This window comes from Bos taurus, chromosome 8, assembly GCF_002263795.3.
Source record: "Bos taurus isolate L1 Dominette 01449 registration number 42190680 breed Hereford chromosome 8, ARS-UCD2.0, whole genome shotgun sequence".
NCBI lineage: Eukaryota > Metazoa > Chordata > Mammalia > Artiodactyla > Bovidae > Bos > Bos taurus.
In genome coordinates this window covers 105477923-105491663 of record NC_037335.1, presented here as the reverse complement: position 1 = coordinate 105491663, position 13741 = coordinate 105477923, and the positions used below count along the sequence as shown (strand labels likewise).

General features: G+C 48.6%; 1 protein-coding gene across 1 annotated transcript in view; it reads right to left on the bottom strand.

The window, feature by feature from the left end:
• Positions 1–13741, bottom strand: part of PAPPA (pappalysin 1) — a 266669-nt gene that overhangs the window by 126480 nt on the left and 126448 nt on the right. The gene's annotated exons all lie outside the window — the stretch shown is intronic.

Here is a 13741-nt window from a genome sequence, read left to right as displayed (position 1 = left end):
CAAATTATGTGCCAGGTCCTGGACAGATTGCTGGGAAGTGAGATGAATGGACCCCGGGCTCAGCACTCCAGGAGCTCAGGGGTTGCAGAGAGAGGCAGGAAGTTATTGACTGCACCCTGTTTTGCTCAGAGGTAGCAAATGCTGTACGATTACAGAAAAGAGACCCCCTTACCTGATCTTGCCCAGATCTGAGAGCTCCCCTTAGGAGGCAACATCTGGGTTAAGTCTTTGAGAGGAGACATCAATCTGGGGTGAGGCAGACATTCCAGGAGGCTCGGGGGTGGGGTGGCTGAGAGCAAAAAGGAGGAAGCGGAAAACAGGGTTGTAGGTGCAAAGCTAGGAGACGCTGCATGCCACAGGAAGAACTGAGACTCACCTCGAGGGCAATGCAGAGCCACTGATGCTTCTAAAAGGAGAGGGACAGAATGACATCTGCCTTTTAGGAAGCTTAGGCTTCCCAGGTGGCACTAGTGGTAAAGACCCCACCTGCCAGTGCAGGAGATGGAAGAGATGCGGGTTCAGTCCCTGGGTTGGGAAGATCCCCTGGAGGAGGGCATGGCAACCCACTCCAGTATTCTTGCCTGGAGAATTCCATGGACAGAGGAGCCAGGTGGGGTATAGTCCATGGGGTTGCTAAGAGTCGGACCCGACTGAGCGACTTCACTTTCACTTTTCACTTTCATGCATTGGAGAAGGAAATGGCAACCCACTCCAGTGTTCTTGCCTGGAGAGTCCCAGGGATGGGGGAGCCTGGTGGGTTGCTGTCTATGGGGTCGCACAGAGTTGGACACGACTGAAGTGACTTAGCAGTAGTAGAAGCAACTTAGTATGCACGCACATACTCATTATACTGGAGGATAGATTGGAGCCAGCAAAGATGGGAGCAGGGACCTAGCTGACCTCTCCTAGGGTGGTTCAGGCAGGAGTCTAAATGTGGGGGTGGGTCTGGAGACTCAGGTAGGGAGACAGAAGTAGGATTGATTTGGAAGGAAAAGTGTTCAATGTAAAATGGTGAGAATGGTGACTGGATGTGGAAAATAGGGAAGAGTGGAGATTGTTTCCCAAGCTTCTAGCTTCAGTAGCTGGTTGGCTAGTGGCACAAGCCGTTGAGACTGAGAAAAACAGGAGCTGCAGCAGCTCTGGGGAGAAAATGGCAAACCTTGTGTTACCTGTGTTGAGTCTGAGTGCCTGCGGGGGATCGGATAGAATCAATAGATAGACTAGTCCAGAGGCCAGGATAAAGGCCTCAGACTGCACACAGATTTTGCAGTCTTTGGTTTTGAATGATGCAGTCAGGGAGAGAGTGGGGAGATTGGGAAGTGAGTCCATTATGGAACTTCGGAGAAAGAATATTTAAAAGGTAGGCATAACATGTCTATGTAGGGATGGGCAGAGAGGTTGAGGAAAACTGGAAGAAGGTAACATTTCAGAGGCCCTGGAAGTTAAGAAGTTCAACAAAGAACCAGGTAAGCTGAAGGAGAAAAATACTGGAGTATGTTTGATTTTTGAAACAGTATTCGTGCTCGGTCGTGTCCAACTTTTGCGACCCCATGACTGTGGCCTGCCAGGCTCCGCTGTCCATGGGATTCTCCAGGCAAGAATACTGGAGTGGGTAGCCATGCCCTTCTCCAGGGAACCTTCCCGACCCAGGGATGGAACCCAGGTCTCCTGCATTGCAGGCAGATTCTTTACTGTCTGAGCCACCAGGTAACTTCCATGTTTGTTTTTTCTCTTCCCCCCAGAATCGTTCTTTGGCACAATGGTAAAGAATCTGCCTGCCAATGCGGGAGACACAGGAGATGCAGGTTTGACCCCTGGGTCAGGAAGATCCTGTGGCATAGGAAATGGCAACCCAACCCAGTGTTCTTGCCTGGAGAATCCCATGGACAGAGAAGCCTGGTGGGCTACAGTCCATGGAGTCACAAAAGAGCCAGACATGATTGAGAACTGACCATGCACACATGTCTGTTTATCATGCTCTCCAAGAGAACCCCCTTCATTGCTCCATGACGACTCTCAACTTTCTGGTTGATCTCTTCCAGGGACAGGGTGTTCTCTACTTGTGAGTAAGAACTAGGTTATTATCTATAATAACCATGAGAATCAATATTTATTCATCACTTTCTGAAGAACAGGGAGTGCCCCAAGCCTAGCACAGCTGGCATTCTTGGTGCCTTGGCATGGACCTGACATGTAAGAGGTGCTGAACAAATGTATGATGAATAAATCCATAAATGCATGAAAGAATATATCACAGCTGCCCTAGGAAGTATGGAAGCTCACTCCCCCAAGTCCACAGTTGGAAAAAGATGGTTGGGGACCAAGTCTGGAGAAGCGGCAGCCCCTATGTTGCTGGGTCAGGTTAACGGCCTCTCCTCTCCCTCTCTCCATCTAGTTCTCTTGGCAGAAGGCGCAAAGACTTTTGGGAAATTCTGGGGGTTGAAGATGCTGGTGCAGCCCTCTCATAAGCAATGAGGCTGAACTCAAGTTACAATGCATGGTTTTGGACTCCTGAACTGAGAAATCAGTTAAGATCCTGCCAATAGCAGTTGGAAGTTCAGTTCAATCTTTTGGATCATTTGGGCTGGGCTTCTCACTGGTGTTGAAAGCCAAAATCACTCTGATTTCTCTTCATGTCAAGTTGCCAAGAGTATTTCACTGGCCCTTGAAGAGCATCTCACAGCAGGAGTCTCCTCTTAAAGCACTGCTCCTAGCTTGTCTTGCTTCTGCCCAGAAACCACTGTTTGACACAGAATTACACCTACCCACCTATCCATCCTGTGACTTCGTGGAGCAGCTTTCTATGAGACCTGTCTGCCCACAGGACCGCAGAAGAACCCTCCTTGTGGACCTTTAGAGCAGCAGAAGCCCTGCATGTGGTTTCACTGAGTCCAACTACTCAAGAAGCCGTCACAGACTCACCAACCCCCACCATTGGTCTCCCCACTCCTCCTGGGGTCTCCTCAAACCATCCTTGTACATCTTTAAGGACCACTGCCCTCTAAAGCCCTGCAATGAAGGACTCCTCCTTCCCCAGATTGTCACTCCCATCTGCCTCCTGCCTAGCACAGAGCTTTGTATACAGCAGGTGCTTAATATAGATAAATGTCAGTGTGAATCTCTCCTGTGGTCACATTTGTTTCCAGTCATCTTTGCAGAACCCCTGAGGCTGCTGCCTTGAGGCCAGAGAAGGGAATCCTAGTACTTGTGAGGGGAGCTGCAGACACCCAGTGTGGGATACTTTATCTCTCTGGCAAATTAAAATTAAAATCCAGTCCCTTAAAAATTATTATAATTTCAGATTTGCTTTATCTTAATTTCTCCCTGGTACTTAATCAGTAGCAGCAAAGAAAAAGTCTCGTTTAGTTTCTCCCTCTGTTGAGTCGCTAATGATCTGTAAACAAACACTCCAGACTGCGTCTTAAAGAGACCCTCGGAGCCTTGTGTGATGTGAAATTCCTTTCGCACCTTGCATTGTTTCCTCTTCTCATTATCTCTTTGCTGGTAGGCTGTTCAGCTCTCGAGAGCACATGTTTTTATTAGATAATCTTAATGATCAAAAGGTAGCATAAATTAGCAGTTCAGCTCGAGGGTTTAAGAGACAGACTTCCCCGGCTGGAATCCCTTACTGGGGAGCCTTGACATCTCCATGCTGTTTCCTTATCTATAGGGTCAACACGATTAAGCACAGGAGTTAACCGAGGAAAGCATTACAAGCATAACCAGCAGTTTTGACTGTTATGACTATTGTTTGAAATGAAGACATGGAAGAGGGCTGGTAACACAGATATCGATGTCAGCACTTCTACTGGTTCTGAAGATCTGATGTTTTGGAGGACACTGGCTCCTTGAGTTTCGGAGCTGGGCAGATCTTGGTTCAAACCTCAGCTCTGCCACTTAAAAATCACTTGCTTTAAAGAAACTTTTTCATCTCCCAGAGCCTCAGTTACTTCTTGTGTAAAATGGGAGTAACAGGCCCTGCCTTCCTGCAGCTCGGGAAGATCGAGAGGGGAGAGAGAGGAGCCGTGTGTGTGGCAGAACTGCTGGCCTGGGATGTGACACTCACGAAAGCTTGTTTCCTCTTGTGCTGGTTTTCCTGCTCAATAAATATTTATGGAACAGAGGTCACTTTCTCAAAAGTCACTTAAACACTGGGGACTCTGCTCTGTCATCTGGAAAGTGGTGATGAGAATGTCTGGATGCCAGGGTTGCTTGGGGTTTGAAATGAGACAGCCAAAGTAGGTTCTTATTAAAGGTCTACAGGCCCCCTTCTCCAACCTGGGGAGGATCCAGGATGTTTTCTGAAGCTCTAGGTACTAAGCTGGAGCTGAGCATCTCCAGCCACTCTTTTCTGCTTCCAAATATCACTTGACTCAGTGTATCAGCCAAAGTCTGACTCTAGCTGGGTGCTGGAAACACGGGGATGGGCAGGATGACTTCTTTCAAGGCTTTATGTTTCAAGACATGGAAACATAAAATGTGGGGAGTGAATAGAATTACAACCATGCTGCTACAGGCTGAGGGGCGACACGGAAGAGGTCATGCCCTCTCCTCTCTGTCTCTCATCTGCCTTGACCTTCCTGATTGACTAATCTTCCACCCACCTATAGACTCCATCTATGCCAGCAGCTGGTCAGCAACTTGACTTTGTGGGCCATACAGGGTCTCTGGGAACTACTCCACTGTCTCTGTGGTCACAGATCTCTAAACCAAGGGGTACAGTTATGTTTCAGTCAAACCTGATCTGCCGTAAGAGACAGCATGTGTGGTTTGACCACGGGCAGTGGTTTCCTGACCCCTGATCTAGGCAAGCAGGCACATGCCTCCTGGGCCCCTGCACAGGGCTTGTCCCTGTGTGTAGACTGCACACCAAGGACTTGCCTTCTCTTCTTTTCCTGCCAGGAACAGCAACCTCCCCAGGGTCCCCAGAACCTGCGGGGTCCAACCTCTTCCCTCCCACCCCTCACCACTCTCCAGCCATGATGACTTTCTCTGAACTCCTTGAAAGCTCTTTCCTGCCTCGAGGATTTAGCAGTCTGAGCTTCTTGCAAGCCTCGCTCCATCACCCTGCTCCCCATCTCCCTACTTTGTCCACTTTCTCTTCAACCTTCACGTTTCACCTTGAAGGTCCTGTCTCCAAGGGGGCCTCTCCAGGCCCATCACTTACGCACCCCTATACATTTCCACTCAGCGGCATTTCCAACAATTCCATTTCAATAATTGCCAGGCCTATTTCCTTCGCCTCCCTGGCCTTTCTTGTTCACGGACATCTCCCTTGCCACCAGCACGGTGTTCGGCGCCCAGCAGACATCAATAACTGTGTGACTAAGTGCATGATGTGACCCAGCAGCTGATCTGCACCATCCTTGGCCGGACTTATGTTAGCGCCCACAGCCGCTCCATTCTGCAGACTATAGCAGTGGGGTTTCACACAGTCCTGACTGCCCATCCATCATTTTATTTTAAGCACATTACTTCTCTACCCGAAAAGAAGAGGAGGATACAATTAGGCCTATATCCCCCACTTGCTTAATATTTCAATCTCCCCCAGGGCACACTCCCTTCAAGTGGAGATCACAGCTCATGAATATTAAATGTCTCTTCCGACCCACCATGATCCTCAAGAAAGAGGAGAGAAAGCCAGGGACTAGGAAAGACTCCCGCCCCCAGGCCTCTCCCCTCTGCGGGCTCTCTTGGACCTGATGTCCTGACCACACAGATGCACAGCAAGGCACCTCGGGGGCAGTCCGCTTTCTGGTCCCTTTAAATGCCACAGAGAAGCCCTTGTTCTTGGCTACCCAGATCCACCTGTCTTGGATGTGGACTGTGTTTCAAACACGCACATCAAAGTGTGCTCTTAATTCCTCGATTTCAGGAAAGCTCTGAGTCCTTTTGGAGCCTGACCCGTCCCTGGGAGTCAAGAGGACAACCTGGACGGAGGGCGAGAATTCCTCCCTTCTGGCATCTGAGGCCATCCTGTTTCTTTTCATTCCTGACTGGCCTCTCTGTGGGGCTGGCCTCCCGGGCTTCTAAAGGAGGTGGTAAGCCTCGGTCTGAGGCTGGATGGCAGGCTTGATCCTAACCGGTGCTGACTCGAGGGTGTGTGAATGCATCCATCAGACCTCCCGGTTGAGGACTTCAGATCTTTAGACCGCCCTGCACGGCAGCCTTCCGCCCCATCGCCTCCCTCCCCCTTGTCTTTGTCCCCTCAGTGACCCCCTCTGACCCTCTGGGTTAAAGGAATTCCTTTCTCCTCCCCAAGCCCTCATTTCTTTTAAAATGCACAGTTTAAAAACAATAACGATCTGGGATTTAAATTCTGGAAGTCAGGGTTGGAAGAGTCCTGGAGCTCATCTAGATCACTCCCATCACGTGACAGCTGGGGAGACGGAGATCAAGGGGCCTCTGTCACATCTCCTGATGAGAGGATGCAGCTAAGGACCATTTGTCCCAGAGATGGGCCTGTGGTCTTTGCATCCCTCACAACTGAGATGGCAAATGGGGGTGGGGGGTGGGGGGGAGACAGTAGACATGTCTACTGATTGCCATGCACGGTGCTAGAGACTCTACAGACTCTCTTCCATCTTTCTCTCAATATGACTGTGTTATGATTGTGTCCATTTTCCAGAACAGAAGACTGGGACTGAGAGAGAGGATGGGAGATGCTCAAGATGACCCCCAGAGTGAGACCTTTGAGCTCAGGCTCCTTGGCCTGACATTGCCATGACAACGGACTGAAGTGTCCAACTCTTCCTAGGCTAAAACACAATGAGGCTATATTCAATGGAGGATGAGCTGTTATAAACAAAAATGCAGCCCCAAACACAGGATGGCCTAAGTCAAGGGCCTGGGGTTTGTGCAGTGTAATGTTTATAGGGTAATGATAACCGAAAATCGTCATTTTCATGACTCATGAAAAAGGCACAGTAAGGATCTATGCATTCACTTTCGTTTCCTGCTGTGTCAGTGGCAACACAGCAAAAATAGTGGAAAAGAGAGGCTCTCGACAGCTTTTGGTGGGACTCATCTGGATGCTGGACGCAGTCTTTAAAAACAAGTGGACTGGAGTTAAAATCTCCTACTCTGACCCAGTTGGCTGTATGACTTCAAACAATTCACCTACATGCTCAGTGTTACAGTCTCCTCATCAGAAAAATGGGTGTCTCATTCTGAGGAAGCAGCGTTGCAGGAAGGGTAAGTGAAACCATTTGACAGAAGGGCTCCTGGCACAGAGGTTGGTCCAGTGGGGTGCCTGATAAATGAAGTAATTTCACGGTCAAGTGTGCAGACTTTGCTTAGATACTGTGAATCCCATCTCTGCCTTTCCTAGCTATGTGACCTTGGACAAGTTATTTAACCTCTCCGAACCTCTACACAACTGGGATCAACATCATTTATGTCATTGGGTTCCTGGGAAGATGGATATAAGTTTCAAATTAATGATATCCATGACAACAATAGCAGCATTAGCAAGCACATACATATCACCTGCTAGGTATCACTTATAAAATGTTTTACATGCTTAACCTCATTTCATCTTAACAACTGTGAGAGGCAGGGACTATTACTAACCCATTTCACTGATGAGCAAACTGAGGCACAGAGAAAATTTGTGTTTGGATCTTGCTTCTCACCCCAAATCCATGCCCATAATCATGATACCCATTCTAGCTGACAGATCACCACCATTATCACCACCTCCATGACTACCACTAACACTTCTCTTTCCCTCTTTTAAAGACAGGTCTCCAAGTTAAAAGAAGTTTTATCTCAAGAAGGTATTTTGGCAACAGTCACTGTATTTTCCATGGAGGGAGGTCTGAAAAACTACATATGACCAGGAGACGTTTTATTTTTTTATTTCAATTTTTTTTTTTTGTAAGGTGAGAGGTGGGTCATGTATTATGATTTCATGTTGTTAGAAAGAAAAATAATAATAAACACAACTCCCAGCAGAGCCCATGCTTCCGCTCCTTCCCCTCCCCCTACCAGATGCTATTTTCCTTTTTAGTCAGTGTTGTCCTAAACTCTCATCAGAATATCCACCAAGAAGACATAGCGATTCATCTTCTTGTTTTCCTTTCTCACCTTGGCTGGGAGCAGGCCAGGGCAGCCTGACAGAGGGGCCACAAGGTGTGGTGACCCCCACCCCTCCCAGGGACTGGTGGGGAAATGGATTGATCCCTCCCCGCCGCCTCCCCCCTTATCTGCTCACAGATAATTTAGTTATTGGCCCTGGCTCTAGGACAGGGCTGGGGATGCTGTGTCCTGAGCAGAGACAAAGCGATGCTAATGGCAGGGGGTGGGGGAGAGGAGGGGAGAGGGGAGGCAGTGAGAAAGAGAGCCAGGCTGGGAATACGTGTGTGTTTGTGTCTGCAAAAGGCAACGTGCAGGTCTTTGGCTTTGTTTGCTTAGCTATATATCAGCATCAAGCAGGATTTGAAACCCCAAAACCCTTAAATGGATGTTTGACAAATTGAGGATTCCTCACTGTCAGACAGGGGAAAGGAGCCTTTTGACCCTCAGCAGGCTCACTCTCATTTCACAAAGGGAGAAACTGACGCCCCTCAAGGGGAGATCCCAAGCTGCAGCCCAGGCTCTCAAGTCTGAGCTGAGACCCCAGCTCTCCTGAAGAACTCGGGGCGGTAAATCAATGTGGCATAAAGAGCCTTCTACAATCGCAACCCCTATAATGGCTTAAATGTCATCTCCGAAGGCAGCACGTTTCCAGCACCCGCTGGAGATATATGACTGAGCACAAGCCCTGTTGAGGATGCTTCCCACTTTGTCTGACTAATTTGACCATTACCTCCCCTCCTTCAGCTTTTATCAGCAGCCTGTCTGTAGTTTATGACTCAGTGCTTTAGACACAGAATTCCCAACTCTGCGAACAATGCCTCCAGCCAGAGTCGCTCAGGGTGGGGTGCGGAGAGTTATCAGTTTACTGATGATACCACATTTTTTTAACCAAAAACCTCAGGCCTGGGGTATGTTATATGTGAAAAGGGGGAGAAAGGACAAGATAATTTCTACATTGCCAGGTTGCAGCCTCATTGCCTAAGAGGTCTTGTGGGTGGTGTTCCTATTAACAAGCAACTTATTATGTGTTGGGGATGAGGGCTCTGGGGGAGGGACAGTGGGAAAGGGAAGTCCCGGGCTGTTGCATAATAACACATTGGCACCTTGGGAATACTTCCGGATGTGTGGGCTTCTGCAGCGTAAATGAGAAATGCCACCATAAATCTGCCACCCACCCTCACACTGCTGGTACCAGAGCCAGGGAAAACATCAGCCCGGCTTGATGGTCGGCGACAAGAAAACAAATAAGGAGGAAAGGAAGGGAGAAAGAAAGCAGGGAAAGAAGGAAGGAAGGGAGGGAGTGAAGGGGTCATTCAGCTAGGGAGGCAGAGCTGCCACAGAGAGAAGGCAGAGAGGCTCTGTACTTAGTCTGGAGATAGAATCACAGTTCTTTGAGATGAGTGACCTTGGACAAGTTAAAGGCATCCTGTGTGTATGCTCTGGGCTCAGTCTTGTCAGAACTCTTCACAAAACCCCAAGGCCTATAGTCCACCAGGCTCCTCTGTCCATGGGATTTTCCAGGCAAAAACACTGGAACAGGTAGCCGTTTCCCGCCCCAGGAGATCTTCCCGGCCCAGGGATCGAACCCATGTCTCCTGTATGGGCAGGCTGATTCTTTACCACTACGCCACCTGGGAAGCCCCTTCAGGCATCCTAGGAGGTCTTAGATCCCTCATCTGGATGTAACAGACCTCCACAGGCTCATCTTAAACAAAGGTGCCTGACACAGGGCAGGGTACCTGGAGAGTATCCACACGTGGTGGGTGGTGCTGATATCCACCCCCATCTCAGCGCCCACTGAGGGAAGTACTGGGTGATGTGCATCAAACACATTCCACTTGCTAGGAACGGGGCTGAACCTCACCGCACCTGATGACAACAACATTCAGTAGGGCTTCTAAGCGACAGTCAGCAGAAACCAACTTCGGCTAAGTCAGGCAAAACAAGCAAACAAGCAAAATCTATTCAAATATTGGATACTTATGGAAGACTCCCTGGGAGGGCTGGAGAAGTGTTTTGAAGATGGATTTTGAGCTCACGATGAAGCCCCAGGACTGTTCTTGTGAAGACATCTCAGAGCTGTGGCCACACAACTGCTGGGTACTTTGGAAACACACGGGTTGTGGCCACTCCCACCATCTTCATCAAATTGGTTTGATTTGATGAATCAGAGTCCCTGTCTTCTGATTCATTCTCAGATTGATGTGTCTGATGGGTGGTCAGGGGACAGGGTAGGTCACATGCCCCCATTCAACTACAAGGAGGACTGGGAGGCAGAAGGCTGCTATTACTAACTTCTTTTCTTTTTTTAACGTTTTTATTGAATGTGTTACTATATTGCTTCGTTTCATGTTTTGGTTTTCCTGCCACTAGGCATATGGATCTTAGCTTCTCCACCAGGGACTGACCCCACACCCTCTGCACGAAAGGCACAGTCTTAGCCACTGGATTGCCAGGGAAGTCTCTGCATTACCAACTTCTGCAGTGGGGCTCTGCCTCACTGTTATTACAACAAGGAGAGTTCTTTCCTAAATCTAGGAAAAGGATTCAAATAATGTGCCCACGAACATTGGTAAATATCTCCCGCAATGAAGTCCCAGGCCTGCTCCCATTTTCTGGATGAGAACACTGAAGCTCAGCCAAGGTCACATATCTAAGTCATGGTGTCAACCCAAGCCAAGTCTCATTCAAGCCTGTTCTCCTGGCTACCACCTTGACCACCGTCTTGACATGTGTCATGATGAGAACAACCTCCGCCCCAGCAATGCCTCCCACATTCCAGTCCCATTTCTCTGACTCATCTAAGCTGGATCTTTTGGGAGCCACAGATTCACTGTCTGTTTTTCCATTATTCTTAGAGGAAGATGTTTTTCTTCCTCTAAAGCCATGGAGTCTGTTCTTGGAATGTAGTTCCTAGGCGCCGGGATCTCTGGACAGACTCCTTTCTTCCTGGAATGTCCTGTCCCTCAGAGTCCCTAGGATGGACTCCTACCTGATGAGGTGGGGGTGCCTAACTGAGGTGCCTCCTCTAACACAACCAGTCAACAGGCAGAGGGAACACAGAGCCTTCCCTGGACAGCGTCCACACCACTGACAGTTCTGTATTCCATTCCATTAATTCATTAAGTGAACTGTTCCATAGCAGTATGTTCCTTGCTCACACTCCCAAAGCCTTACCAGACCAAGAGCTGTCTGGTAAAAAAAATATTTTGCAGGAAGCTCACCACCGTGAGCCCGGGAGTCAGACTCTCTGGGTGAAAGTCTCAGCTCTACCACTTGACTGCGTATCCTTAGCTCACCTCCTCATGCCTCAGCTTCCTGGTTTGTAAATGCAGGGTACTGAAAGAGTTGTTAAGAGAATGGTACTTTAGAAATGTGTCCAGCATATGATAGGTGCTCAGTACATATCATCAGCAACAGCAGAACATTTAGGATCTACTGGGGAATAATAGTGTGTGAAGTAGATCTAGGGCCTTCCCTGGGGGTACAGTGGCTAAGAATCCATCTGCCAATGCAGGGGACACGGTTTCCCTCCGTCCAGGAAGATTCCACATGCCGGGCAGGAACTAAGCCCGTGAGCCACAACTCCTGAGTCCACGTGCTGCAGCCACTGAAGCCTGAGCGCCTAGAGCCTGTGCTCTGCACCAAGAGAAGCCACTGCCATGAGCAGCCTGTGCGCTACAACTGGAGAGCAGCCCCCACTAGGCACAGACAGAAAAAGCCTGCACCCAGCAGCAAAGACTTAGTGCAACCATAAAAAGATAATAAATAAATTCTTAAAAAACAACAATATAAAGTAGATCTGGAGGTTCCAAGTCTCATCCTCTTGGTAACTTCCTTATCTTTACTCTTCCCCCTCTTAAGCATTTCAGTGAACACAGCTTGAAAATCAGGATCTATTCCAGTTACTCAGGCCAAAGTGTAGGTGGGGAAGAAATGCCTCTAGAGGTAAAGCATGAGAGGATGAGACTCAGAGTCTCCCAGGCCCCACTACTGTAAGCATAAAATGCAGTTATTTTTTCTAAGAAATGGTGAACCATGTCATAATGTTCATCTCCTCTTTGCACTAATCTCTAGCAACCAATAATATCAAAGACCCCAAATCTGTGGACCAACAAATGTCATCTGTAATGAGCCAGATAATAAATATTTTAGGCTCTTCGGCCCCTGGGGTCTCCATTGCAACTACTCAGCTCTATGGTTGCAGCAAAGAAGCAGCCACAGATAATAAAAGACGGGTGTACTGTGTTCTAGGACTTCCCAGATGGTGCAGTGGTAAAGAATCCATCTACCGATGCAGGAGATGCAAGAGACATGGGTTCCATCCCTGGGTCTGGAAGATCCCCTGGAGGAGGGTATGGCAACCCACCCCGGTGTTCTTGTCTGGAGAATTCCATGGACAGAGGAGCCTGGCGGGCTACAGTCTATGGCGTCACAAAGAGTCGGACATGACTGAGCATCCGTGAATGGTGCTGCATTCTGTGTTAGTGGCTCAGTCGTGTCTGACTCTTTGTGACTCCATGGACTGTAGGTTGCCATGCTCCTCTGTCCATGGGATTCTCCACGTCAGAATACTGGAATGGGTTGCTATTTCCTTCTCCAGGGGATCTACCCAACCCAGGGATCAAACTCAGGTATCCCACATTGCAGGCGTACTCTTTATGGTCTGAGCTACCAGGGAGGCTCCTGGTACATTCTAGAAAACTTTATTTACAAATATAGGCAGTAGACCAGTTCCAGCTCATGGACTGTAACTTGCAGACCTATTCCACAGACCATACCATCCTAACTTCACCACATTCTAACTCTGCCCAGAAGCCCTTGAGCCACATGCCGTCTTAATGCTAGTAAAATGGGTGGACATCATCCAGCAAGATATGAGTGCACTGTTGGGTGTGATGAGGGTCACATCCACGGTGAGAGATGGTTCAAGCAGAGCTCACGATTATGAGAAATAGTCACGCACTTTGGAAAGCACACAGCAGAAGTGCAGGTGAGGCTTTTAGAGATCACCTAATACAATCCTTTCAATTTATGGGAGGTCAATCAGAAGTCCAGACTAGGGAGGTGACTTGGCCAGTTTCAACTAACATGTTCTCAGCATAGCTGGGACCAGAGTGCCCGGTTTTCTGACATTTAATCCAAGGCTCTTTCTACTATACCACTAGGTTCATATCAAGATTTTATTATGAATTACACTCAAATCACGAGTGGGGGTGGGGTGGGGAATCTGCACTTCCCTGCCTGGAAACTCTGCTGTCCTTCCCCCCTCCGTATCTTCCTTTTCTTCCATCCACAAACAGGTGTGGGGCACCTCTATTGTGTTGCTCAGCCCTCACTTGGTGCCAAGGAGAAAGTAAGTGGCCAATAAACGTGTTTGAGAATGGAACACACCATAAATGATATGTGGTAAAGAGCTCACAGCATGCCAGGAGAAGGGAGGTCTAAAAGCTGCTCTGTGATGTGCTTCAAACAGTAGAACCAATGACATTTCCTCCCCTTCTGTCCTCCAAGAAAATTGCCTTTCAGAGAGAAATCTTCCCACCAAGGGTTTCCTCCTTTCCTTAGACGGAGCACCTCTGTCTTTTGTACTTGCAAATGAATTGTGATTAGTTTTCACCTCCAGCCCGGGGGATTAGCCAGGGGACCTTTGATCTTCAGG